Below are 26,930 nucleotides of genomic sequence, written 5' to 3' on the forward strand. Positions count from 1 at the left end.
TCAAAAAAGTAAAACATTTCATAAAATTCCCAGTTACATTTGTTTATGCATGAAAGGGTGGCATTTTATCGCATGAAGCTTGATTTCCATTGAGGCTCGGGTCTGTGCATGCAAATCACATCTTTGATAATTTATTCGCATCCTTTTATAAGACCAATCATATAATAATTGACCAATCGATCCATTTTGTTCTTGCCATTCGTTCTGTCTGATATCAGTATACTTGGCTTGGGAATGTCATCAAGTGCTTCTGCAAGCTGCAAAAGGCCCTTAAGGAAAAATTAGATGTCACCACTAGTAGCTTGTTTTAAAGGGGTCATATGATGCGATTTCAATTTTTCCTTTCTCTTTAGAGTGCTACAAGCTCTTGGTGCATAAAGAAGATCTGTAAAGTTGCAAAGACTAAAGTCTCAAATCCAAAGAGATATTCTTTATAAAAGTTCAGAGTCAGCCACACCTACCTAAAACGGCTCGTTCTAACACGCCCCCACATACCTACGTCACTTCAGACCGATTAGTTTTGTAAAAATCGACGCGTTTCAAAAAGGCGGGGCATAGAGGAGAAACAATAATGTACAGTATGTGGAAAATAATGTGTTTTTTTTACTTTAAACCGCATAAACACATTTCATTACACCAAATACACAAAATAATGTTCTTTTTAGCAGCATCATATGACCCCTTTAAGGAGAGCTTCCTGAAACCTTGTTTATCAGAGGGCTAACACAGATGGTGGTGATATTGACACAATGCAAGAGATAAGCCACTTCACATCATTATTGATTGCTAGCCCTGACAATCATCTGGAGACAAACTCTTAAGCATCCAGCCTTGACAACACTTTTGTATGTTTAAACACACACACACACACACACATAAATCTAAAGCTTAAAGGAATATTTGACCCAACAATGAAATTGCTGTCATTATTTACTCACCCTCATGTTGTTCCAAAACTATATAACGTTCTTCCATGAACACAAAAGATGTTTAGCAAAAACGTTGATCTTTTTCATACAATGAAAGTAAATGGTGACCAAAGGTACCATAAAAGTGGTCCATACGGCCTTTGCACTACATTGCGTCATACGACAGCTTTGTATGATGAACAAACCACAATTAAAGCCAAAAATGATGCCAAAAGTAACTTTGTCTTGTGTGACTTGTAACTGATCAGTGAAATATGAAATATGCAATGAAACATGCACATATAAAAGACAATGAAATATGCACATATAAAAATAGTACAACTGAGATTTGAGAGTTATGGTGCAGAACATCAGCAGTAAACAAAAACTTCAGTCTTTTTCCTCACACAAAACTAATCATATAGCTTTAGAATATGTAGAATAAGTTGCTTAAATTGTGTGGACTGCTTTTACTGTGCTTTTTTCTGTCTTTTAGAAGCTTGAACGCTCTGTATGTACAAGAATAGCCAGTTCATTATACAAAATGTATCATTTTGTATTTCACAGAAGAAAGGAAGTCCAATGGAACATATTTAGAGATTGGCAGCCTTCCTGTTGCTCAAACAGTACAGCGTCTGCCAAATGCATAAACAGTGAATGCAGTGAACACACACGCACACCGTGAACACACACCCGGAGCAGTGGGCAGCCATTTTTTGCTGCGGCGCCCGAGGAGCAGTTGGGGGTTCGGTGCCTTGCTCAAGGGTCAACCTGTCGTGGTATTGAAGGTGGGAGAGAGCGCTGTACATTCACTCCCCCCCATTAGGCCACAACTTCCCCATTAGGCCATTTTACATTTTTACATGTAAAAATGTAATGGTCACCATTCACTTTCATTGTACATTACATCAAGAGCCGAGCAACATGAACATGCTGCCAAACATCTCCTTCGGTAGTTTATGGAAGTAAGAAAATCATAGGGTTTGGAGTGACATGAGGGTGAGTTAATGGAAATTTTTATTTATTGGTGAACTATTCCTTTATAAAATGTGTTATTTAAAGCAATCATTCAGATTTGGGCCCATACCATAAAGACTAGCAATACTATGCACAGTATAATGTGGTCACAGAGGGAAAAAAAATAAGATTCTTACCACAGTCTTGAGGCCAACCTACTCTCACAGCCGTGAAAGGAAACAAACGACCTGTGAGCAGCTACCAGCATATTAGCACTGAAACCTACAGCAATCTCTGTCAATTACAGTACCAATTCTCTCCCCATCTAACCGCCTCCAAATTGGATAAAGGGGCAATCATCAGCTTAAAGGGTCCAAAACCTGCCCTTGGTATTCAAACGATGCCAGAGTTGTACATTTAATAATGACTGTCTCTCAATAAGAAACAATAGACATGGATTAGATTTCTGGGATGCAAGTACATTTGGGCAATTTCATTACACCCCTCCTGTGCTGGTCGCTCTCTCCCTGCGATAGAAAAAAATGAGCTCTCAGCAAGAATCACGCTGAATAAATGAAATACTTTAACACTGTAACAAGCAGAATAAAGGGCCCAGAGCAATGTCATACTCTGACACGCACTTGTTTCTATATAATAGCCCATCCCGCACAAATACACACGCAAATATGAGCCCCCACAGCGGTAGCTTTGACCTAAAACATGTCTGACTGATTGATGAAGTCATATCATTTAATTTAGACATAAATGTCATCTCCATAGTTTTGAAATTAATCATTTATTAACAAGAGAAACATCCCGTTAATAACTCTAGTGTCTGCTGTGACAAGAGTCAGAACTCAACATGCTTATCACCGTTTACCACAGAACAAGGTAATGTGTGTTAAAGGCTACATTGTCCCCTGGATCTGCTCCTGAACTGTTATATTCATTATCTGTTTGACTGTTTGAGATCAAAAAATGAGGAAGAATACGTTTCACTAGGATTATAGTCCTTTAAGATTAAAAAAAAAATTGACATAAATTAGTGCAGTTACATGACGTAAAAAAAGGTAAAAATGGTGTTTAGGCTTTCCTTGGCTGAATTTCTGCTTTATGCAGTGCTACTCAAATGGAGCTAGCACAAAGTTAATTTAACTCTGTGCAATTTAAATGTTTCTGCGGATCATTAACAATGAATTCCATTTTCCTCTTAAGCACTGGTGGGCGAGCTCCTGCCTTTGGCAAAATTAACCTTTTCCAGAATTTTCCTTGGACTATATAATGTGATATCTCAGTCTGTAAAGGGCCTGTTTAAAGAGATTACAGGTAAGGATGAAAAACTGCAATAAAATGTGTTAGCTCAAAAACATTTTCGACAAAACAAACAAAAATAACTTATGATAACCAAAGCTTAAAAATAGCAATTTGTATAAATTCCAATAAATAGCCATAAAAAATAAATAATAACATTTATTATATGTTATTATATAATGTTATTTATTATAATTTTTTTTATTCAATAATTAACAAATGAAAATAACCATGGCTCAACAACAAACATTGCACAACCAGCACAAATCTTACATTTGTTAATCAATTTGTAAAAATACTACTCATAAATTCCAAAAAATATATAAACTTTAATAATATATAAATAAATATAATAATTATAAAATATATATTATTATATATTAAGATTATATATATATATACATCTATGTACTTATAATATTTATAATAATAATAATTTTTATTAGCTTAAAAATAATAATACAAAAAATTACATGTTTAACGAAAATTATAAATGTACATTTTGTCACATTTAAAACATGCTGCTAAAAATAAAATAATTTTTTGTACTGGGGCCAGCAAAAAAATAAATAAAAAATGAAAAAATTGGCTCAAATCTGAGCTAGCAGAAAAAAATCCTTCCCATTAAGACCTGTTAACATAATTAAAAATGTAAAAAAATGTAAAAAGTGTGCTTTCCAAAAAGCCAAAAGAGCAAATGAATGATGGAGAGCAGTAGATAAAAAGGCATGCTCTCTAACATATCATAATGCCGTACTCTTTGCTCTCTGCTATTCAAGGGCAGGATAACTTTCATCGACAAAGCAGGCCACTCTCCTTTGGGTCACCCCGTTTTGGACAGATTTTCCACATGTGCTTCGGAGCTTTTCCGAGGCCCACGTGGCGCTCCTGGGATGTGCGTCTGAATGGACATAATTGTGTTGCCCTTCCACTGCATTGCTTCGCTGTGGCTCCAGACGAACTGTTTGCCGGTCTCGGCTGGGGAGGTGAGTGCAGTTAAACAATGACCGGACTGCATGACTGACACATCAAAAACTTTTCAGCCTCCCTTCCCTCTTAGTCTAGCAGACCGGTTCCGAGGGGACTTCCCCTAATCCCTGCCTCTCTGAATGGATGTTTAATCAAGGCCTGATTAGTGAGACGCTGCTACTAGACGTTGCTGGAGCATTGTACCCTCTCGGCTCTCCTGAACAAGAGAAGCAAAAACAGATGCGAGGTGAGAGACGACCTTCTCCGCTGTTCCTCTTTGACTTTCACTTGAATTATTTATTTGTATTTTTTTTCTCTTCAACCATTCAGCTCATTAAGTCAGTTCACCTTTCTTGATTCCTGTTGTCTTGAGCCTTCATTCCTTTCATACATACACGCTAAGGGGAAATAAGGGGTAAAATTTATTTCCTTTCTTCTCCCAAATTTTCTTTTTATTCCAGAATTTTACAAGGAGTGTCCTCTGGCTCTTAGCGAATGAATTAAACATCGTGGATGGCTTCGTATATGCAGAGGGGATTTAATGCAAAGACTATGTTTCCTCTGGAAGTGTGAGACAGCACAGAAAGGCTGGCAAACAGGATGGGCGTCTGGATGAAGGAAATACAAAGGCAACTTCCACAATGCATCCCATGGCTCTCGTTCACAAACACGCTACCTCAGTGGGAGCCATAAGAGATAGAGAAAAATTATAGGTTCATATAACATTTATGAGTTTCTTTCATTGCTCTCATGAGTACTATATTACTAGAAGCATATTTGATAATTCATCTTTAAAAGGGGTATATCAAGGAAAACGGGATTTTGCCATGCTCATTTGAAATGAGAGTTTAAAAGAGACATCTGCTATGTAGACACATTCTAATTTTCCCAAAGCAAATCTTCCTCCCTTTCCAGTCCACAAAGACCATTTATGAAAACTAAACAGCAAAAACGGAAATCATCATGGTTACGATCACGAGTTTATACAAGTAATAGTTCACCCTAAAATTCCTTTTTATCTTTCAATTATTCAATTATCTTCATGTTGCTTCAAATCGGTATGCAGTTATGTTTTTAGCACAACTTTTGTCTTTTTTTGATCTTCATATGTTAATTTTTTGGTATTTATTTAACACACATGCATAAACACACACACTCAAATGTCCCTTTCACAAAAAAGGGCCCTCTGACAAATAGCATGCATGCTGTAGGACATGTTGAACACTTGAATGCCTCAGTCGAGTGTACTCAGGTGAAATAACAGTGGTGTGCTAAAGAATAGCAACAGCTCTGCGATAAAGCTCAATGGTAGCCAGGGGCTACGAGAGCGGCCCCCCTGTACTGCACCGATCACCAGAGGGGAATTCAAATCCTTTTCCCTCACAATCCAATTCTTCAAGGTTTGTCCCTTTATCTGCAGCAATTTACACAGGCTCAAGCCCTCTCCCCCTTGATGAATGAAATGCTTTTGAGAGGTGTCATCGACACAGAACCAAAGCTATGGTATCCCCTTCTGTTTCCTTTTTCTGAAATTTCCCCTGCTCCCTCTTTTGACCGTTTTCTTCTGGTTTCATCTCAAGTCTAAAACTCAAAGTCAATCTGTATCCTTGAGCTTGTTCTATCAAGTTTTGGACAATAATTGAATATATCAATTATTAATTCCTTGAAAATAGTATTTACAATGAATAATGATAAGCATTGCCAAGTCACTAATTATTCTGAAGCCACAAAAAAAAAAAAAGATGTCGCACACACACTTTTAGGGCCAGTTGCATAACTATAGCCACTATTTTACAACTGCACCTTAAGAAATAGTTTGACCAACTAGTAGTTAACCAAGTGGTAATCAGTCTTACTTCTCACATTCAAATTAGACCAATCTACCCTTTTATGTAACTGGCTTTACAAAGTTATGACCAGTCTTGAAGAAAAAAATTAGATGACTAACTTTTAAGATTAGTCTTAGCAGGTTACGCAACCGGCATAATTCTATGCTTTTAAAAGCCACCTAAAATAAATTTTTAATAAAAATATAGTACATAAGTAATATTAAATAATATTAAAATTGTGCTAAAACTGTGCTAAAGTGCTAAATTTAATACTATATATAATATTATACATATTATACAGAGCACACAGCTACGTTTGAAGAAAAGGGTCTATTTTGCCTGTAGAATCTACCTAACTTGACCATGCTAACCAGACAAACTTTGACCCCTTGTTCATGTCGCGCAGCAGTCTCTCGCTCAGTTTGGACAGAAAAATAGCTTGCCGCTGGAAACTTGTCGCCTGGTTAGGACACGATGTAAGAATAGTTTACTGTCACACATCAAGCAGAAAAATGGTGTGCAAATGTAACTGGCTTTACAAAGTTATGACCAGTCTTGAAGAAAAAAATTAGATGACTAACTTTTAAGATTAGTCTTAGCAGGTTATGCAACCGGCATAATTCCATGCTTTTAAAAGCCACCTAAAATAATTGTTTAATAAAAATATAGTACATAAGTAATATTAAATAATATTACAATTGTGCTAAAATTGTGCTAAAGTGCTAAATTTAATACTATATATAATATTATATATATTATACAGAACACACAGCTACGTTTGAAGAAAAGGATATATTTTGCCTGTAGAATTGTGTTATTATTGCATCTACCTAACTTGACCATGCTAACCAGACAAACTTTGACCCCTTGTTCATGTCGCGCAGCAGTCTCTCGCTCAGTTTGGACAGAAAAATTGCTTGCCGCTGGAAACTTGTCGCCTGGTTAGGACACGATGTAAGAATAGTTTACTGTCACACATCAAGCAGAAAAATGGTGTGCAAACGTAAAATTGTTTAAATTCAGCAGAAGTAGGGTTTCATCATTCTTTAAAAAAAGCTATCATGTCTTAAATATCCCTGAAAGGCACACTACTTGAATTAGAATATCCTAATTCACGGATAAACAACCCAGTAGCCCTTAAGGAAGCAGCATTACAAGTGCTAGATCTAAAACTCTTGATATTAACAAATGTAGATGCCTGAAGAAAAACAACCAAACCACCACTCATAGATACATCAATCATGCAGCAAACAAAGGCACTTTAGTGTCTCACAAAGAGCAAAAAGAAACTTGTTCTCTCTCTAAAGCTCGAGGGAGTACAATCCGCAGTGGGAACGCAAATGTGTAGCAATGTCACCAGATGCAGTTCACAAATTAAATATATTGCCAGGAGACCAGAGAGGTGAATATGCCATGATGCATATGTCCAGCATGTGTGCTGATGCTTACCTCTCCCAACCTCACATTTGTCTGACAGGGAGAATTACTGCCTGTGTCAGGCAGCGAGAGAAAAGGAGAGGAGAAGAGAATGTAGCCGATTGTCTACAACAGTCCTCTGGGAACCCTCTCCCCACACCTGCTATCTCATTGGGTCAGGTGGGAGACAGAGCGAGAGAGACCCTGACAGCCCGACATGCTCAAGACAAAGTAGGGTACATCCCTCTCCTCCACCCTTGGCCAAACCATGTGTGAATAACACACCACTCGATGACTTTTTAAAACTTCTGGCTAAGCGCAGAGAAAAGACGACACTATGTTATACATCAAAACTATTTCAGAAGATACTGATGGTCTTGAATATGCATTTACTTTTTATATTTTATTTTTGGACTGATTTCTGGCTGTATGTATGTATGTATTTATTTATTTGCCTGTTTTATTGTGACAGTCAAGAGGGAACAGAAAATCATGCAGGAAAAAAAGAGAGGAAGAAATGATGCGAGCTGGACTCAAAGTCATGAAGCCCACACAAAAACCACGGCTCAAATATCACATTTCATACATACTCAAGTAGTAACATGACGAGTTCTAAGCATATACACGTTCCGTAGAAGAATTCCAGTGAGCAGTGGCTGTCCGTGAGGGAATTTTCTGAGGAAACCAATATGTAAATCAATATTGATCAAACCAATTCACAAACTTTTGTGAATTGGTTTGATCAATATTGATTTACATATTTTTAAATCAATTTAAAAATTTTCAATTTAAAAATTAAAGATTTACACAGGTTTTAATAACATAGCTTTTTTTGTCTGATAATTATACTCACACACTCAGATATTTAAAAAAAAAAAAAATTACAATAGATTAATAATGATATATAATACTATATTAATAATATATTAGTGATATTAATACAATTAATTAAAGATTGTATATATAATTATTATACACATATTAGTGCAGTATTAGAAAGAACAATGGAAAGAGAATAAACAATAGAAGGATAGAAAAAGAACAGATAGACAGACAGACAGACAGACAGACAGACAGATAGATAGATAGATAGATAGATAGATAGATGAATAAAATGAGAGAACACAGAACAACAGATAAAACGATAGAACAACAGAAAAGAACAATATATAAAATGACAGAATGAACGATAGAAAGAACAGCAGAGGCAGACAAACAGATAGAATGACAAAATGACCGAACGATATAAAGAACAATAGAGCGAATTAAAATATTTAAAACAACAAAACCGACAGACAGACAGAATGACAAAGACAGAATGGTAGATAGAATGATAGATAGATAAATAGAGATCTGAGTTATGCACATTAATAAGTAAACTGATTCAAACAACAGTTAATTTCGTCATTTTCATTGTTACATTAATTCTGAATACATTTTTGAGGAAGCTCAACCTCAAACTCAACGGCCATCGAGACTGAACTGGCGAACGGCCATAGTTTGATCCTTAAGCATAACATCGGGAACTCATGCATTATGAACAGAGCCATTTCAGAAACCTCAGAGCATGTTTGTTTAACATTTGCATTATGAAGCTTGGAAATCTGCTGATTGAAAGTTCCATCCAAGCTTGACAACGCCTTTTGATATTGTCATGTGACACTCAAACTGGATCAAGTCGCCCTCGAGGAAACGCTGCCCACAATCAAAGGCTAAACTTTTAGTGCAAATGTTACATTTTAGTGTTAATCTTCTTAGCACTTTGGAATCAATGAGCTGATTTTTAACCTATTATGAATATAAAATTGAGTGAGGAAAACAAACACGACGGAAGATTTACCTTTCGTCTGTCAAGAGACTTCTTAAGCTCACTTGCTCGAGTGTAAGATTTTCCTTCCCCAATCTTAAAGTGCGTTCCAAATCAGCAATAATTCTGTGAACATATTGCTGACATTAGCCTAAAAGAGATTACAGAATGATTAGGGGGATCTGCTCCATTAAGACATGAGGGGGCTTAACAGCCAAACCCTTCATCGTGCAAATATTCTCTCAGCAGAGACAGGAGACGAGGGTTTATGAGGAGCACTCCGAGGACGTCTCCCTGTCTCCAACATTAACCCAACCATTGCAGTGAATCGTATGCATATTGCCAATTAAGATACATTTTTAATCACTGTATTACTGACACTGCCAAAGCCGCGACATTTTATTAGCATCCACATTGGCATTTAACTTCCAGCGCTGAGGATTTAATTGATTCCAATTTCAGTTTCCAAAATTTCAACAAACTTTCAGGAGAACAACGAGAGACACGCATTAGTACACGGCGCACACACAAGAACCAAACTCTAATTAAAATCTTCCAATTCAAGGACTCTTTTGATTGACCGTAATGCTTTAGTAATCTTGTCTCTGGGCCTTGACCTACTCTGTCGCTGTGCACGATTTATGGCACCCAATTACAATTTGTATTAAGCTTGCCAGGCGACTGGCCCCCAGTGAGTGAAGGAAGGCCTTCTGAACCTAATAGAATGTGGCTTTACCACTGATTCGACCACCTCTGAGCTATGCGGATCGACAGGGTAACAAACAAATATTTCACTGTGACTTCAGTGCAATAATATATTGTTCTTGTTTATTAAAATAATGAGCAGCTTAAATCTTTGTGGTCCAAATTGGCAAAAGTGCAACTGGACGACTTTTATTCACTCAAAAACCTGAGAAACTAATTTAAAAGTATATTTTGTCTATTTAAGCTGTATGGTTCTGTATACTGATCTGGGCCAAAGGGGCTCAAGGCAAAAAGGATGCTGGGTAGTTTGTGGCAAGCCAGTGTCAATCAGTGTTAGTTCCAGAATGGAGCAGCCAGAGCACAGGGTACACCTTGCACCCGTTTCTGACACAGATCGCACTTGTCAGCCAGAGATAAGCGCATCCTCACCTTGCTGTATTTGACTTGCAAAACCAGTAACCCCGCTGACCGCCACAAACAGCAAACTCGATACTCAGAACAGTGACAGGACTGCGGAACCACAACAGGCTACAAATATAACCCATTTTGAAAATTACAGTATGCTTTGATAGAATAAAAAAAAAACAATTTTATGGGAAAACATCAAGGGTACAGTAAGTTTAATCCTCATGTTATGACCCGTTAAAAAGATTTAACTGTCTTTTGGTTTTCAAAATGACTTTCAAAATTATTTCAGAAGTTCGGTTAAAACATATGAGCATACCGTGTTTTATTTATACACTAGAAGTCAAAAGTTTGGAATAATTACGATTTTTAATGTTTTTGAAAGAAATCTCTTATGCTCACAAAGGCTGCATTTATTTGATTATAAATACAATATAAACAGTAATATTGTGAAATGTTATTTTAAATTAAAATAGACATTTTCTACTTTAATATATTAAAAAATGTAGTTTATTCTTGTGATTGCAAAAAAAAAACTTGATTAGAAATCATTATCTGAGCTTTGCATCACAAGAATACATTACATTGTAAAATATTACAAAATATATTCTTAATATATGTAAGGGAAACAGGTCAATTTAGCTCAAAGGGAATCATTTAAGATTTTAAAGGGAACTCCACCAATAATATGTAAGGGACAGAATCACTGTTTTACGGCTGATCACTGAGACGGCCAGCGATTCCGTGAACGAGCCGTATGACATCAATTCTGCATACATTGTAAAATATTACAAAATATATTCTTAATATATAATAATAAATAATAATAATATATAATATTCTTAAAACAGAAAACAGTTCTTTTAATTTCAAATATATTTGTTGTTGTTGTTGTTTTATATATATATATTATAAACAAAGAAATATTCCAGTTTCCAGACAGACAAGCATGATTCCCTTTTATTCATTCACTCATCCCATCTGCATATTCTTCTCAATCTACAAATGCCACAACACAAACCAGTAACATGACCTCACCACAGTATTCTGAGGTTTTACGATATTGCCGGCTTGCTCTTATGAAAAAGCGAAGCAGCATAGCGTTTGTGCTAGGAGGGTAAATTTTATTAATTCGCCTTGTGCTTGATTTCCGTACCATTTCCAAGGTCCTGTTCGAGGTGGACCTCTTCACCGCTTTTATAGTTTCTCTCTTTCTCTGGAATATCGAGCTGTGGCTCCATTATCGCGTTGTTGCTCTGTGCCGGTTGGCCTGCATTCATATCTTTAATTTTCTTACTGATATGCTGACCGCGGTGTGCACTGTGATATATAGAGCTCCTTTTTTTGGTATAATCATTTCATGTCCCTCATTGCACTGTGATTATAAACCAAGCCATGCAGAAACACACAAGAGTCAGGCCCTGTGTTGCTGTTGAATATGTGTGTCTCAATCAACACTGTCACTGGACTGGTTGCGAAAACAGATGAAGTCCTCGGTGGCTTGACCTCTATTACGTCACTTATTCACAGCTGATGAGCTGTGATAACATCTGATATCGATTAGAGGGTTGTAAAAAAAGGGGGGTGGGGGGTTTGGGCAAGAATGAGCGAGAGAGACTGTGTGAGAGTCTTTGCACCCTAAGCAGTTCAGATAGATTGATCAGGTTTGTGCCCTGCCCCTCATCCAGAACTCAAGACCAATTTCAGCCCGATCTGCCACACACACTTTTACACTAATTGTAAAGAGCTGTTCCAAATATAAATGCAAATCAGTGACTAAAAGCCATTAACAAACTGCTTTACATGATCTAAGCACCAAGTAGAAATGTAGAAATGCGCGCAGTGTCCTCATCTAGAATACAATCATTTTAAAACTTGCATAATCACTCAGTATAAGAGAAGCTAAGTGTTAACGATTATTAAAGGAAAGATTAAATACTATGAAATCAAACACTTCACTGTTGGGGGTCTGCTTTATCGTCATGAAAGAGTTCATAAATTTTTCATATTTTTTCTCCCTAAGGTTCCCACAGAACAGTGAGTATTTGGCTATAATGCCATATATCACCATTTTAACCCTCTTTCTGAACTTCAAATTAAACAATACTTTGCCTTTATGACTCCAATGTAGTTTTTAACTGACAGCTACTTTGCAAAACAACCACAATCCACTTAACATGTGCCACAGAAAATGTTAAGGTCACAAAAGGTTACAAATGATTTTACAAAAAAAAAAAAATCTGTTTTAAATAAATGCTGCTCTTTTGAAATTTCTATTGTAATCAATGAATCCTGGCAAACCAAAAATATATCACCGTTTCCTCTGTGTTTTCACCACTGATAATAATATAGGAAATGTTTCTTGGGCACCAAATCAGCATATTTGAATGATTTCTGAAGGGTCATGTGAAACTGAAGACTGAAGTAATGATGCTGAAAATTCAGCTTTGCCATCACAGAAATCAATTGCATGTTAAAATATTTTAAAATTATTTTTTATTGTAATATTTCACAAAAGTATTGTTTTTACTTCAGCCTTAGCACATCTTTAAAACTTAAAAAAAAAAAAAACTTACTGAGCCCAAACTTTTGAATGACAGTTGTAAATTATTATATATTATATTTATTATAATAAAATTTTAATATTGTACAATTATAGTAACAAAGTTAAAGAAAAATACCACAAAAAAATAATGTCCAAAAGATTTTTTTTTCCCATTGAATGGTTTTTACAGTAGGTTTCATGTTATAATATAAACTTCTGTTAACTCAATTCCTACAGTGATGCAGGAAATGTGCATTACTGTACAGTTATCATTTACCCTCTGCTCAATTAAGATAAAGGGAGAAAAACAAAAGGCAGAAACCAAAGCACACTATCAAAGTAAACTAAACAAACAAACTGTGCAAAGATGAACAGACTTGGAAAACGACACCATCCAAATACAGGTGTGAGAGAGAACCGGCGCCATGGAATTCTCTCCCCCCACCCTGTAGTGGGATTGCAGGAGGGTCCTGGCTGCCATTGATCACATCTTGGGCTCCACTTTGACGTTTTTTCCAATCAATGCCTGAGAGGAGAAAAAAAAGGGCGCTCATCGATGACAGACATCAATGAAGAACAACCACTGCGATTGGCCCGGTAGCACCTGCCCGTCCCGTCCCAACAGTAAGGGACGAAGCCACTGTTGGCCAAGGACAAAAGGAGGACTCTGGCTTTGGAGATTGGCGGGGATTTGCACTATAGCAGGTGCAGAATCTCCTTTCTTCCTGCTGGTACTGAGGCATAGGGCCGGTGGGGTGCTTCCTGCTCCCCACACGACGGGCCTGTCCCATAGCCGGCTACAGGCCAGGGCTGAACAGTGCCAGAGTACATCTACAAAACACACACACACACACACACAGGGAGGAGTCACGTGTTCTGCTTGATGACTCGCTTTCCATTTCAATAAAATACCAGTCTATAACGTCCTGATGTACACTACAAGTGTCTACATGTGGGTTTATAAGGAAGGTCAGATGGAATCATGTTATTTTCAAAGAGAATCTATTCCACGGGTCAGAACAATGAGAGAAGAGTTCAGTGATGGGTGAGACATCTCTATCTGACATGCTGATGACAGCTCGAAGAACTGAGCAAAAAGAAACAGACAAGGCCCTGTCCTGATGAGGCAGAGGTAAAGCGTTTTCACTTGCTTGTAATTTGATTCAAATCAATTCAACTCAAACTTTCAATTCAAATTAGGTTAACGCTGAAGGTTGCATTCAAATAAGTCTTTGTCCTGAAACAGCAAGAGGGACACAATCAGAAAACCCTAGAGAATGTGTTAGACTATAACTAACCAGCACATCAGATATTACAGGTGAAAGGACTTTAGTCAGGGTGGATGCTGTATTTAATTAATAAACTGAATTTGAAAACAAGGCCATAAAAACAGATATACAAATGGTCCAAAGTCATGTATAATTTTCACAATCAAATAAAGTTAAATATATAAGTACATTATTTAAATTGTGTTATTTAATTTGAACATTTAAAAATATATATGTAATATATAAAATTATAAATAATTTTATACCATTCAAAAGTCTGGGGTCAGTAAATTTTTTTTAAAATATAACTTAAACATTTTAAAATAAATTAACACTTTTATTCAGCAAGGATGCATTAAACTGATCAAAAGTGACAGTAAAGTTACTGTTTTTTTTACTTTCTATTCATCAGAGAATATTGGAAACAAAAAGTATTACAGCTTTCATATAGATATCAAGCAGCACAACTGTTTTCAACATTCATAACAGTAAAAAATGTTTCTTGAGCACCAAATCAGCATATCAGAATGATTTCTGAAGGATCATGTGACACTGAAGACTGGAGTAATGATGCTGAAAATTCAGCTTTGCCATCACAGGAATAAATTATGTTAAAATATATTAAAATAGAAAACATTTTAATCTAATATTTTATTGTCATATATTTTTATTATAATAATATCCTAATATTATACAATTATAATAACAAGCAACATAATTAGAGTTATTTATAGCTATATATAATTCTTCAAATGCTATAGAAAAATACCACACAAAACATGATGTTCTGAAGAAGAAAAAAACAGTTGATATGAATTAAATTTTTCTGTATTTTTGATCAAATAAATGCAGCCTTGGTGAGCATTAGTGCCTGCTAAAAAAATGTACTAACCACTATAGAATAGATTATTTATTAAAAATGTTTGGTTTTATTAAAAAAATGTAAATAAACTAATATATAAAAACTCTTAAGTCACATGTTGAGGTTGTACAATATTGCCATCTTTTTCTTATAAAGGCAAGTGAAGTAAGGTCATGTCAAATCCAGGGATTTTAAAGCCGATATACTGTAGAGTGTAGTGATTGTGCGACAGCGGTTGTGATTTATGGATTTTCAGCTTGGAACCGTAGTGAATAAAGGTCTTCTGTTTAGCATTGCGATCAGGGTTGTGCTGTAATTATCTGTCCGTGGATTGTATTATCCTGATTCTTCAGTCCTGTAAAGGTGGTCAGCAAGTTGCTCTGAAACAAAACAAAGCGTCCTTGTTAACTTTACTTCGCATGCAGTGACATTGTTTTAGTTTGAATTTAAACCATGTTGACGCTTGCAAATGTCACACTCAAACAAGCATGGGCGCAGAGCAAAATTTACTTGATAATGTATTCACTGGAGTCTGCAAATGCATACTTAATACTCTTTACTTAAAAGTAAACAGCATGCACACTAAAGCAGCAGAAACTCTCTCTGCATACCCAAGAGCCAGGCAGGCAGGTTATCTCAGCAAAAAAAAAAAAAAAACCTGTTCTGGTTTTCTCTGGACTGGAAGGAACACTTGAAAGGAAAGCCCCTGCGGAGAAGGACTCAACAGAGACTGTATGATGATTTGTATTCAAACCTGAAGACCTCATGCTGTAACTTCATGGAAACACTGGACCGAATGTGAAGGATGTCCTCGCGTTGTCAGCATGCCTTGCCTTGTGCGTTTTTCATCTTCTATCCATTCGAGGGCTTAAGGAGACTGGAACGTGACAAAATGCGAAGAGAAGTTTTTGTTGCTTTCTGTCTGTGTGTATAGTTTGTTTGATGATTAACCAGCAGGCTAACTGACATAGAGGAGGTGGCTGGCCCCTGGTGGGAGCTGCTCCAAGGCTTTCCAAAGTCCTGAAAGCTTCACTCCTACATGCTTTCTTTATATAGCTCCTGCAAACATGGCTGCTAAGGAACGAAAGAAGCCGTTTTAGACACATGAGAAGTTTTCCCTAGCTGTGCTTTTTACACAAAGGACACAGTGACCTCTGCATTAATGTGGCCGTGATTACATGTGCACTAAAATGATACTATTTCATGTGCCCGAGATGAGATGCTGATGAATTCAATACTGCCAGTATCAGACCACATCTATCTATACAGCAATCCACAGGCACCATTTGACCATCACACATTACTTTCTCTCACTCTCTCCAACCCTTATTACCAAAAAACAATTATTGACTGCGTGGAGGAACACTGTAAGCTATGCCTTTTACTCAACAAACCAGACTCACTCAGCATCCCTCGACCCTACATAATAAAAATAAATAAAAATAATAATAATAATAATAATTAATATATAATCTATATAATAATTTATTTTGATTTATCAATATTGTTTAAATTGATTAAAATGATTTTATAATATATAATATATCTTCAGCATCCCTTGACACTACATAATAATAACAATATTAATGTTTAAATTGATTAGTTAATATAATATAATATCATATCATATCATATCATATACAGCATCCCTCGACTGTACATAAGACACACGGTTTGGAGAATAGAATAGGATAGAAACTACAGCATTCCTCGACTCTAAATAGGACAAGTTGTTTGGAGAACATAGATATTATATTACATATAAAATCTATCTATAATAAAACCAATAAATATTTTATAAATATTTAAAATATTCAAATGCATTCTTTATTCATGGCAAAGTTTTTATAGACCTTTTTTATTATGAATAATTGCATTATATTGCAATTATTTTTATGACAATTAATAGTCTGCCAAATTGCACTGTGACAGTCCTAACATGCAATTGACACTATAGTGTACAGTAACAAAACCTGTCCTCTGTTAATTTTCTCTTTAAGGTCAACTACTCTCATGGCACAGCAATATATTAAAACAGAATCTTGCTGAACAACTTAGCTAGAGTCGACATGTTTATAGCTAGATACCCGAATAAACCACATCCGGTTTAATGGCACAAACACTAGATGGTAACTCTATCACTCCCTTGAGTACTGAGGTTTGTTACCACCATAACGACGCAAAAATGCACGTTAAGCATGTACAACAGGGAGATGTTTGCATTTTTGCACTTATGTAAGGTATATTTCTGGCCTAAGGGTTAATACATGCTACCAAATATCTCTCTTTCTCTCCCTGTCTCTCTCTCTCCAGGGATAGTGAGCGGCCGGTTGGACCGGAGCTGTCAGCTCTCTCTCCTGTAACAAGTGTGCCTGATGCAGAGAAGTTGGCAGAGGCAATGGATGTAAGTGCACTGAGGGTTTATGGGAGATGACAGCTCCTGCTAAATAAAAGCACACGTGCAGAGACAGTGTACGGGGAGAGCGGGCACAAGGGTCTTGCTGCTCGACACAGCCTCTAGCCAGCCAGGGCAGAACCTCGGCTAACTATCACTATCCCTATAGTGACTAGCGCTATCACTATATCAACAATACTGTTCAAAACTGGTAGTGAACTCTAAGCTCCTGCCACTGATGCAACCATTGTTAATAATGCTGCAGTTGCTACCTGCCACAGCTATAGGAAAAGGTACAGCTAAAAATATCCAGAAGAAAATACCAGGAGGTCTGTGGAGAAACTAAGACCTGCCTGTAATTGATTTACAATATACATTGAGGCTTTTGTTCACGGATGACTGTTAATAAATAAATAAAAATAAAATAAAATAATAAAAATAAAATATTAGTAATTTTTAATACAGTAAAAGCAGTAAGGAAGCGAACTCAATGACAACACTGAGATTGACTTTTTCATCGCTTTCAATTCAAGTCAAGAAGGAAAGCACAAAAAATCAAGACTAGGGAAGCACCAACATTAAAATTGGGTGATACCAATAAGCTGGTAATGTTTTTGATGTTATGGCCAATAACTGAAAAATTACTGAAAAAAACAGCTCCTAAATGGCTGTTAAAATTTTATACTTCTGTATTTTGTCTAAATAAATAAAACATTAAAACAAAAATAAACAATATTCTGTCATTTGCTACAAGTAAACTTTGGCATCACAACATTAAATTTACTGATTAACCTATGTGAATGTTGACAGCACAGGTAATTTACACACACATACAGAATATGTATATTCAATATTGACTGATGCATATACATACAACAAAATCTATTTCAGACAATATCAGTGCTATTTTTCTGTTTATATATTATAGTTTTTGACATTTTCGCTTTCATTTTACATTTAGACTAATATTTAGTAATTTTATTATTTGTGTTTTTATGTATATTTTTTAATATTTAGATTTAATTTATTTTTATTTCAGTTTATCATTTTAGTTTTCATTTATTTCCAGTTAGTAATTTCAGTGCTTGATTATTCATCTAATATGTATATTTTATGTTCAGCTTCAATTAATATTAATAACATATTTAATTAATATAAATATTACTGAATGCATATTGATTGGGTAAACCTTACTTGGTAACCTTCCGAGAGCATCTAGTCAAGTAACTGTGCACCTCCTTGTATCTTATTGAAAAGGGCTTCTACCAAAAATGTTAATTTAGATCTCTAAATTTTAGTGCAAAAAGCTGTGCTAAGACTTAAAATGCAGGGTTTAAATATTTCTTGACTTCCTTATTGTCTTTTTTGTATCGTCTAAAGATGTATTTTTCTTGCTCCTGATTCCAATGCAAACAAAAAGATGCATGTTGTGATTTGCTTAAGTTGCCACATTATAAACATAAACATTATGTTATGTTTAGACAATAAATCAATACCAACACACACACAAACGCGCACACACACACATCTTGCACATATACAAAGTGTACATTTGCTCAGTGTTTGTTTCTCTGTTGTGTTCAGTCAGCATGTTTGTATGTGTTAAGTCAATGTGAATTTTTGTTCAGGACACCTTTCTTTGTTTCTCTCTCTCTCTCAGTGAACACACACACTGGCCATTTTTCACCTCTCATGGATGTGTAGTGTTCCGAACAGTAAGTGCGAGTCTCCAGAGTGTTTAAGGCCAGACCTGGCTGCCATGCGGGGAAGGGATGGTCCACTGGAGTATGGTAACTGCCTGCAGATGCACTGGCCGCTGTCAGTCGACTGCTCCTCATGCTGGGACGGGTCAAACCCTGCACTCACTAACAACCTGACCATCTGTCATCCCTTGTGCTAAGCTACACTTACAGCTCACAGGTGTGACTGGACAAATTGAACACACCTTTATATCTCTATTGATAAAAAGGATATGGTTGATTATGTCCAAATAATTCACCAAAAAACGTATATTGTCATACTCCCCCTGATGTTGTTTTAAAACGGTATGAGTTTTGTTCATCTGTGTAACATAAAAGAAAATATAAAGTCTCAAAATATACTTTTTTTAACTTCATACACTGGAAGTCAATGGTCACCAAAATGGTTTGGTTACCAATATTCTGCAAAATATCTTCTTTTGTGGTACATCACACAGATTTGGATTTTGTATTGCAGTATTGCAATTTCTCAATAAATAAATATGCATGACAAGTGAAGACCAATTTGGAGAAAAAAAGACCCTGAGCTGGTTCTTTGTAATAAAATGTTCAAAAAGCAGCATAAGACTAATGTAGAAAGTAGAAACCACTGGCGACTTAGTCTCACAAAGCTTTTGGGAAAAACAGCCCAAACAAATTCAATGATTTGTAACATCTGACTCAATCACTAAACCATTACTTTCAATCAAGAGCCACTCAAAATGAACAGAGAACTGCAACTATACTAAAAGAACTGTTAATAGTGTCATTAAGGTATACCAGAATCACTGAGAAGTATCAGAATTCAGTTTTATTGACTTAATTTTCATTTACATCCCATTCAAACTGCTTCTGATGTTTTTATCTTCTTTGCTCATCTGACACCTTCATACGCCAATGGTTATACCATTCATAACAACAAACAGGATAGTGTCATGTAGAGACCGTGAGGTTGTGTAAAAATCTAGAGGATAATTGTGCTGTTACGCCCATCAGCCTAGTGCGTTTTCTTTCCCTTTTCCTTTCCTTTCCCATGCCTGCTTTTTTACCAACTAATACCAGTTCACCCATTTTCTCCTCTCTTACCTCAGGACAGTTCCCCCCGCCCCCATTAAATCTCCCTATCTTCCCGCCGCAGCCCTCTGTAATACCCGCCACGGCCGCACAGCAGATCATGCCAGCGCGAAAGCCGTAGCCCCGTCCTTATTACAGCAGCTTCCACAGCGCTCTAATCACTGCCACCAGACCCGGCACAGAGAGAGAGAGAGAGAGAGAGAGAGAGAGAAAGAGAGTGAGCATTCGTTCGCTAATGGCCAGGGTCTGTGTGTCCGCGACGGCTGCTGTGTTAACTAGCTTTTCTGCCTGTTTTGGTGGATTCGGGCGACGCAAGAGTGTCTCTCCAGGGGCCAGAGGCGACTGTATTCCTCCCTTGACACACAATAACCAATGCTCTCGCAGGACCAGCGGTGCCCTGCACACACACACGCACACAAAATCCAACATCAAACGGTCTGTGGATAAAGCTAGTCTTTCCCCACGCCAGTTTGCTTTTTTATTTCCCCCCTCTGTGAAGGAGAGGAAATTGTTGGCTAAGCTTTCTTTTGTCAGGGCGTTTCAGAGGCACAGTCCAAACACTGGTCCCTCATTTCGCAGCTCCGGTATACCGTTTAGAACGCAGTTTGTACATTCAATGGAAACTTTATGACCCCTAACCAGGTGTTTCTGTGATGTTTTCCTTCCTTATGATTTTGTATACTGTACTTGATCCATTCCTCACTTCACAACCGGCAATGTGAGGGTTTTTTTTCAGTTAGGAGTCTCATAGATAGCACTAGCATTATCCAGTCTAGGACCACACAATCACTGTGAGTCTGACTTTCAAAGCTGTTCCTTGGAGGGCATGGATTCGACTGCTATGGTCTTGGCAGTCGCACATGAAAATATTGCCTAGATGAATACTGAGGAATTACACTAGAGCTGTCATCAACACACATCGCCAAAGGTTGTTGCTGCTGTTAGATGCATTTTTAAAGCTTTCCTTTGAGCCTGGCTCCCTTTAAACTTTCACAATTTGATGGGAAAACAATGATTTTTAAATGTTAAATGTAAACAAACCATTTGGTCTGTTAAACCTACAGAGTTAATCTAGTTCATTAAAAAAATTATTTGAAAAGAACTCATTTGGGCAAAGCTGCATTTATTTGGTCAAACATATTTTCTGAAACATTATTACAATTTAAAATAACTATATTCTAATTTAATATACTTTAAACTGTAATCTATTCCTGAGCTGAATTTAAAGCAGCCATTCCCTCCACACGATCCTTCAGAAATCATTCTAATACTGATTTGGTGCACAAGAAATTTATTATTATTATCAATGTTGAAAACAGCTGTGCTGCTTAATATTTTTTATGGAAACTTTGATATTTTTGTTTCAGGATTCTTTGATGAATCATTAAAAAAACAGCATATATATAATGTCATATGTGATCAGTGCATGCTTGCAGAATAAAAGTATTATGTGTATAAATATTTAAAATTTAAAAGCATAAACAGCCCCAATTCTTGCTACATTGCATCATCATTGCAGCTAATAAATACATAAAAATATAAATGGATTTCCAAAAATGTCCAACTTCCATTAAAATATGTTTACAAATATTTGTAACAGGTGCTCAATGGTGTGAATGCTTTGAGTGACAGCACTTCCGGTGGCTTTCTAAACAGACAGATGATCAAACAGAAGGCCTTTAATGTAGCTTCATCCAAAAATATGAGCAGCATGACAAGTTATGACAAGAAGATGAGTCACTGTTTCCGGACCCACCGATCACTCTGAACTTCAAACACATAAATCTTGTATCCTATCTAAATTATGTTTTAGGGAAAAAAATTTAAAATAAAATAAAGCAATGCTCGGCTGACTGTAAGCATAGTGTCTGTTGTACGCAGACAGCCAATGGATGTCTGTCATGGAACCTTCAACAAGATTGCAAAGCAAAATTTACAGTCTGTTACTATAAAACATTTGCCCTTTTTTTTTTTTTTTTTTCAAATATATGGAGTTGGAAAGTGTGATATTATGATACACATAAACAAGTAGGTCCTTTAGTCCTGCATCAGTCACTCGTCGGGCGACTGTGACAGCGAGGGGTCCAAGGTGAGGTCAGGGTGGTTCCCTTTAACCCTGGACTAACGCAGCTCAACCAAAACATCATTAGGTTCAGATTATGAACGAATATGGCTACGGCTCCACTTTGTCAATATGTGAATTCGATGATGATAGATAATCCGTATGCATTTTCACACTACTTGGGTGATTTATGTATTGTGCCGAAAGGAAGGGCTGTTTGTCCTTCAGCAATCTCATTTATATAAGGTTATACAGTGCTGATATTATATACCATAATAGGTTTTAAAATCCCTTTATATAATTAATTTATTTTTAGTAACTATGAGTCACTCTTCTGACAACTAAAATATTCTCTGTGTAACTTAACTGGTTTACTGCCAAATATATAAGAACTGCCAGTCTAGTCCCCCAATGTGATAAAATGGACTTGATTTGGCAGCAATTATGACATTCTTTGTAAGTATAAAACTATTCATAATTTATTTTAGTTGGCCCTACACTATTGCTATAATATCGCTATTGAATGCATATCAATTATTTACCTGTCAAGCACTTCTTATGCGCTTCTCACTGAAGGGCTGCAAGAACAATTTGAAAAGCGAGGAGCAAACATTAAGTTATAGGTCTCTGAAAAGTGATACAGAGTCTTACTTTATGTCCTTTACACATATCACTTTATTGGCTTTTGAATTGGCAGAGAAGCCTCATACTTGCAATATAAACTTTGACATTGATGATTGTTTTTTCCGGCTGTGCGGTGGCTTTTTATAGAACTTAGAAGAGTTCACCTAAAAGCCATCACAGGCATTTATTACACAGATGCTAACTTCTATGTAGCTCATTCTGACAGGAGCATTCAACACAAAATCCTTCAACAAAAAACCCAGAGTCTCACGCTGGGATAGAGTTAAGTAACATGCCAATTTTACGTTGAAATCAAGAAGCTTGGTAAAAAGCTCATTTCATGTTAGTGCTACGCTCTTTGCTAACATTTGGATGAATTAAATCTGCATTCACAAGCTGTGAACCTTTCTGACCATGTGGTTCACACATCTCATACCATTTTTCATTTGACATGCGCCTCAGCAGGAAATTGTCATCATATCGAGAAACGGCACAGTAGTCAAGCCTAATGGTGAAATCACACAACCGCAGACACACCGGAGAGTGAGAAAAGGAGAGAAAAAAGGTGGAGAGCTCGATTAACTGCCAGAATATGTTAGTTTCTATTTGAATGTCATAGTAGTTGTGCAGTAGTAGTAAAGTACTTTATTGCAATATCAGGACATAAAAATAAGAATGGGCCGCTGGCAAGAGTGTTTCGGGACAGTTAAGAGAACTCAGCCCCATCCTATTGGGCCAGTATTTACTCTCTTATTTTCCAATAATTTGTTAATCATGTACTTGAAGGTAACAATCCAGCTGACTTGCTAATAACTAGGACTTCAGTAAAAAATTAAACAAAACAGCAAGGCATTGCACTATGCCACACTTTTCCAGCAAAAATGGTTAATGCAGCAATTTCAGCAAATAAAAAGGTTTATTTATTCAATTTATTTTTTAGAAAGAAAATGTTAAATAAAATCTAAATATATTATTCTGATATAAAAATTATTCTGATAAAAACATTTTTACTGCAGCTATTATTGCAATTACAAATATATTTATTTTCTAAAAAACTGTTTAATTAATTTATTTGTGGAAAGAACATGCTCAATAAAACCTTAATATATTATTATATATTGCAAAAATGTTTATTGCAGCTATTACTGCAAATAAAAAAACACTTATTAGAAAAAAATAAAAAATAAAAAAATAAATATATATATATATATTTTTTTTTTTATAATAATTTCTATGATCTACTTTTCCTATATATTGCTGTAAATGTTGAAAGGGCAAGTAAAAATCTACTGGCACGCAAAGTAAAGTAAAGTAAAATGGATTTCTTGGTGGCTTTGATCTCCTACATGTTAGACAGTAGACATCACAGCAAATATCCAGGCAGTGCAAAAACCGCATGAAATAGAAATGTAAAGAATAAATATACTACACAACAGGCAATCAACACTAAATAAGATTAGAATGTGTGCCTGTAAAAAGTATATTAAAGTACAACTCTGTGTAGACTATGAAATTATGGGTAGGAATATAGAGACTACATAAATATACACTATTCAGGTGCAAAGTTCAGATGTGTAGTGGAGAAATGAAAAGCAACTAGCTATTACCAAAACAACTCAGTATTGCAAACTGCCAAGAAGAAACTATTCTTCAGTCTATCCTTTGATGGCTTATGTAGCTACGTATACACTTACAGTTCTGCATTCCATTTTATATTTTTAAAAGATCAAAGGAAATTTACAAATAAATGAGAACAAAATAAATTGTCTAAAGAATTTTTGGGAATAAAATAATGTCATAAATAATGTCAACATATCATATGGTATATATACACTATAAACATTATATATATATAGGTTAACTTATGCCCACCATTCACCATTTTCAATGAAAAAAAAATAAAAAAAATAATAACAATTCAAAAGTTAAATTAAGCTCATATGTACTCTTACAACAACAACAACAAAAACTTCTGAAAGCCATTTGAACGGCTTCACTTTGTTTCCAGGCTGTTCACAGGCTAAGGGTAACACTGTGTTCTCGCTTTAGTTGTCAGCTATGCTACACTGCTTGAGCAAACCGTCGAATGTGACACGCTGTTCTCTGTCTCACTGTCTGTATCTCTTTCTCTCTCACTCTCTGGCCGGTCATCCGAAGAGGAGGCAAACCTCACACTTTCTTCTCATCCAGCACTCAACAGCACACAAAACAAAACAAAAATTCTACACTGCAACAGACAGTAAAGGCTAGTATGTGTCACTGCACACCCAAATGATAAAACAAAGAGGAATACACGGTTACACAAAAGGAATTATATGATAAAACACAATATATTATTATTATTTTACATTTCTTTCTTTATTTAGCTGTGAAATCCACACAAATGTGTGACAAAGAATCCTTAATCCTTAAAGAATCCTTAAGACATACTTTTCAAAAGGTACAAAAAAAAGAATCTGAACTATTCAAAGTAAACAATAGCACCATTTCACACTGTCCTTTTGAATTAAAATTAAGAATAAAGAAATTTGGTTGACACTCTTTAAGAAGAAGATGATGATGATGATGTCTTTTCGTCTTCTAATATATAATTGCAAGAATCTGAGGTACATCGTGACAGATAAGTGCCCCGTTTAAGGAATAAATGAAGGGCGAGGTGTACTTCTGAATAACGCATGTGAGAAAACGCAAATCTCCACTTGCAGTTCTGGACGCGTTAAGCGCCACGATTGCCGGAGGATATTTGTTTCATCAAAATGAAACCAATCATTCAGTGCAAATCACAGAGAATAAAGAGTTTTACCAAAGGTTAAAAAGCAGCAGCTGACAATCCACCTGTCTTTATTCTGATACAACAATTAAAGAGTTTGTATGCTGTTTGTATGTAGGCGTGAGTGTGTGCCGGTGTGGAAGTAAAAGTAAGAGACTCGTGTACTCACAGTTTGAGCTGTCAGGTCACTCAGGTCTGGTGCTGTATCACAGGCTCATCTTTTCACTGTTTATCCCACCACAGGGCAGACAGAAAGAGAGAGAGAGAGGGATGGGGGGAGGGGGGTATTTCCTTTACTCCAGCTCTGTTCACACAAGTACAACTGAAAAGAGAGGGTGGGAAAAAGAGAGAGAGAGAAAGTAGGATGGTTTTCGATGCGATCTGGTTGGCGGTCCTGCTACAAAGCGAGCGTCAGATTCAGTAGTGCTGCTTCTTTGGCGTGCCGCGCGTGTCTTCACACATAGCCGAGAGCCCGTTGCGGTCAACCACACGCGTCTGTGGTGTGTGTATGTGTGTTTACGTTCACACAAGCGGTGGGGGAGTGTGTGTGTGTTGGGGAGGGTGCTTGGGCTTTCACTCACTGGCTGCGCCTTACACTGTAAGAACACATCAGAGATAGAGAGGGAGAGGGAGAGGGAGAGATGAGGGTGGGAGGGACGGACATGGAGGAAGAAGGAGGAGGAGAGACAGAACACGGAGGTGGAGAGGATGCACTGACAGTTTCACGCGAGCCCTTCTTGGAAGGCTTCGACCGCTAACGCAGGCTGACAGGTACTGAATGATAGAGACGAGAGGCAGCTATAGACTTCTATTCTTTTCCGATATCGCTCCCTCAATCTCTAATCCACACTAAATTTATACCATTTCTCCAAAGCAATACATACAGGCACATGCACATGCACATTCTGCAATCATATTTTTTTTTTGTCTTGTACTGCAATAAAAGCATGCATGCAGTTAAACTTGATCACCATATACAAAAAACTTGATGTTTGATTTATACCATGCAATTTCCACATTTTTATGCTTATCAGTGGGAAGTGGCCCGGAAGGTTTAAAAACAATATAAAACCAAAATGTGGTTCATAAAAGAGTTTCAGTATTCTATTCTGGGAAACGTCTTTAACTGATTAAGGATATAAAGTGTGGAAACTCAATGGCAGCCCTGTGGGCCCCTGAGCGCTCAATGCTGTCAGGGTAGACTACACACCACTGATTTCAATTAAAAGCTAAATTAGCCATTTGAACTCTGATCTTAGCACTGTGATGTAATTCATGACTTGC

At 36.5% G+C, this 26,930-nt stretch overlaps 1 protein-coding gene across 3 annotated transcripts in view; it reads right to left on the minus strand.

Moving 5' to 3' along the window:
* LOC107722221 (RNA binding protein fox-1 homolog 3-like) overlaps positions 1 to 26,153 on the minus strand; it is a 446,938-nt gene extending 420,785 nt beyond the window's left edge. For 2 of the 3 annotated variants that reach the window (XM_016530499.1, XM_016530495.1), the window contains exon 1: positions 25,816 to 26,153. The gene's annotated coding sequence lies outside the window, so the exon portion shown is untranslated. Of the gene's footprint in view, positions 1 to 22,794; positions 22,844 to 25,815 lie in introns of those variants that run through there. The other variant, XM_016530496.1, reaches the window with a different exon arrangement.
* Positions 26,154 to 26,930: the final 777 nt, after the last annotated feature.

This window comes from Sinocyclocheilus rhinocerous, unplaced genomic scaffold, assembly GCF_001515625.1.
Source record: "Sinocyclocheilus rhinocerous isolate Xijiao unplaced genomic scaffold, SAMN03320098_v1.1 scaffold334, whole genome shotgun sequence".
Taxonomy (NCBI): Eukaryota; Metazoa; Chordata; class Actinopteri; order Cypriniformes; family Cyprinidae; genus Sinocyclocheilus; species Sinocyclocheilus rhinocerous.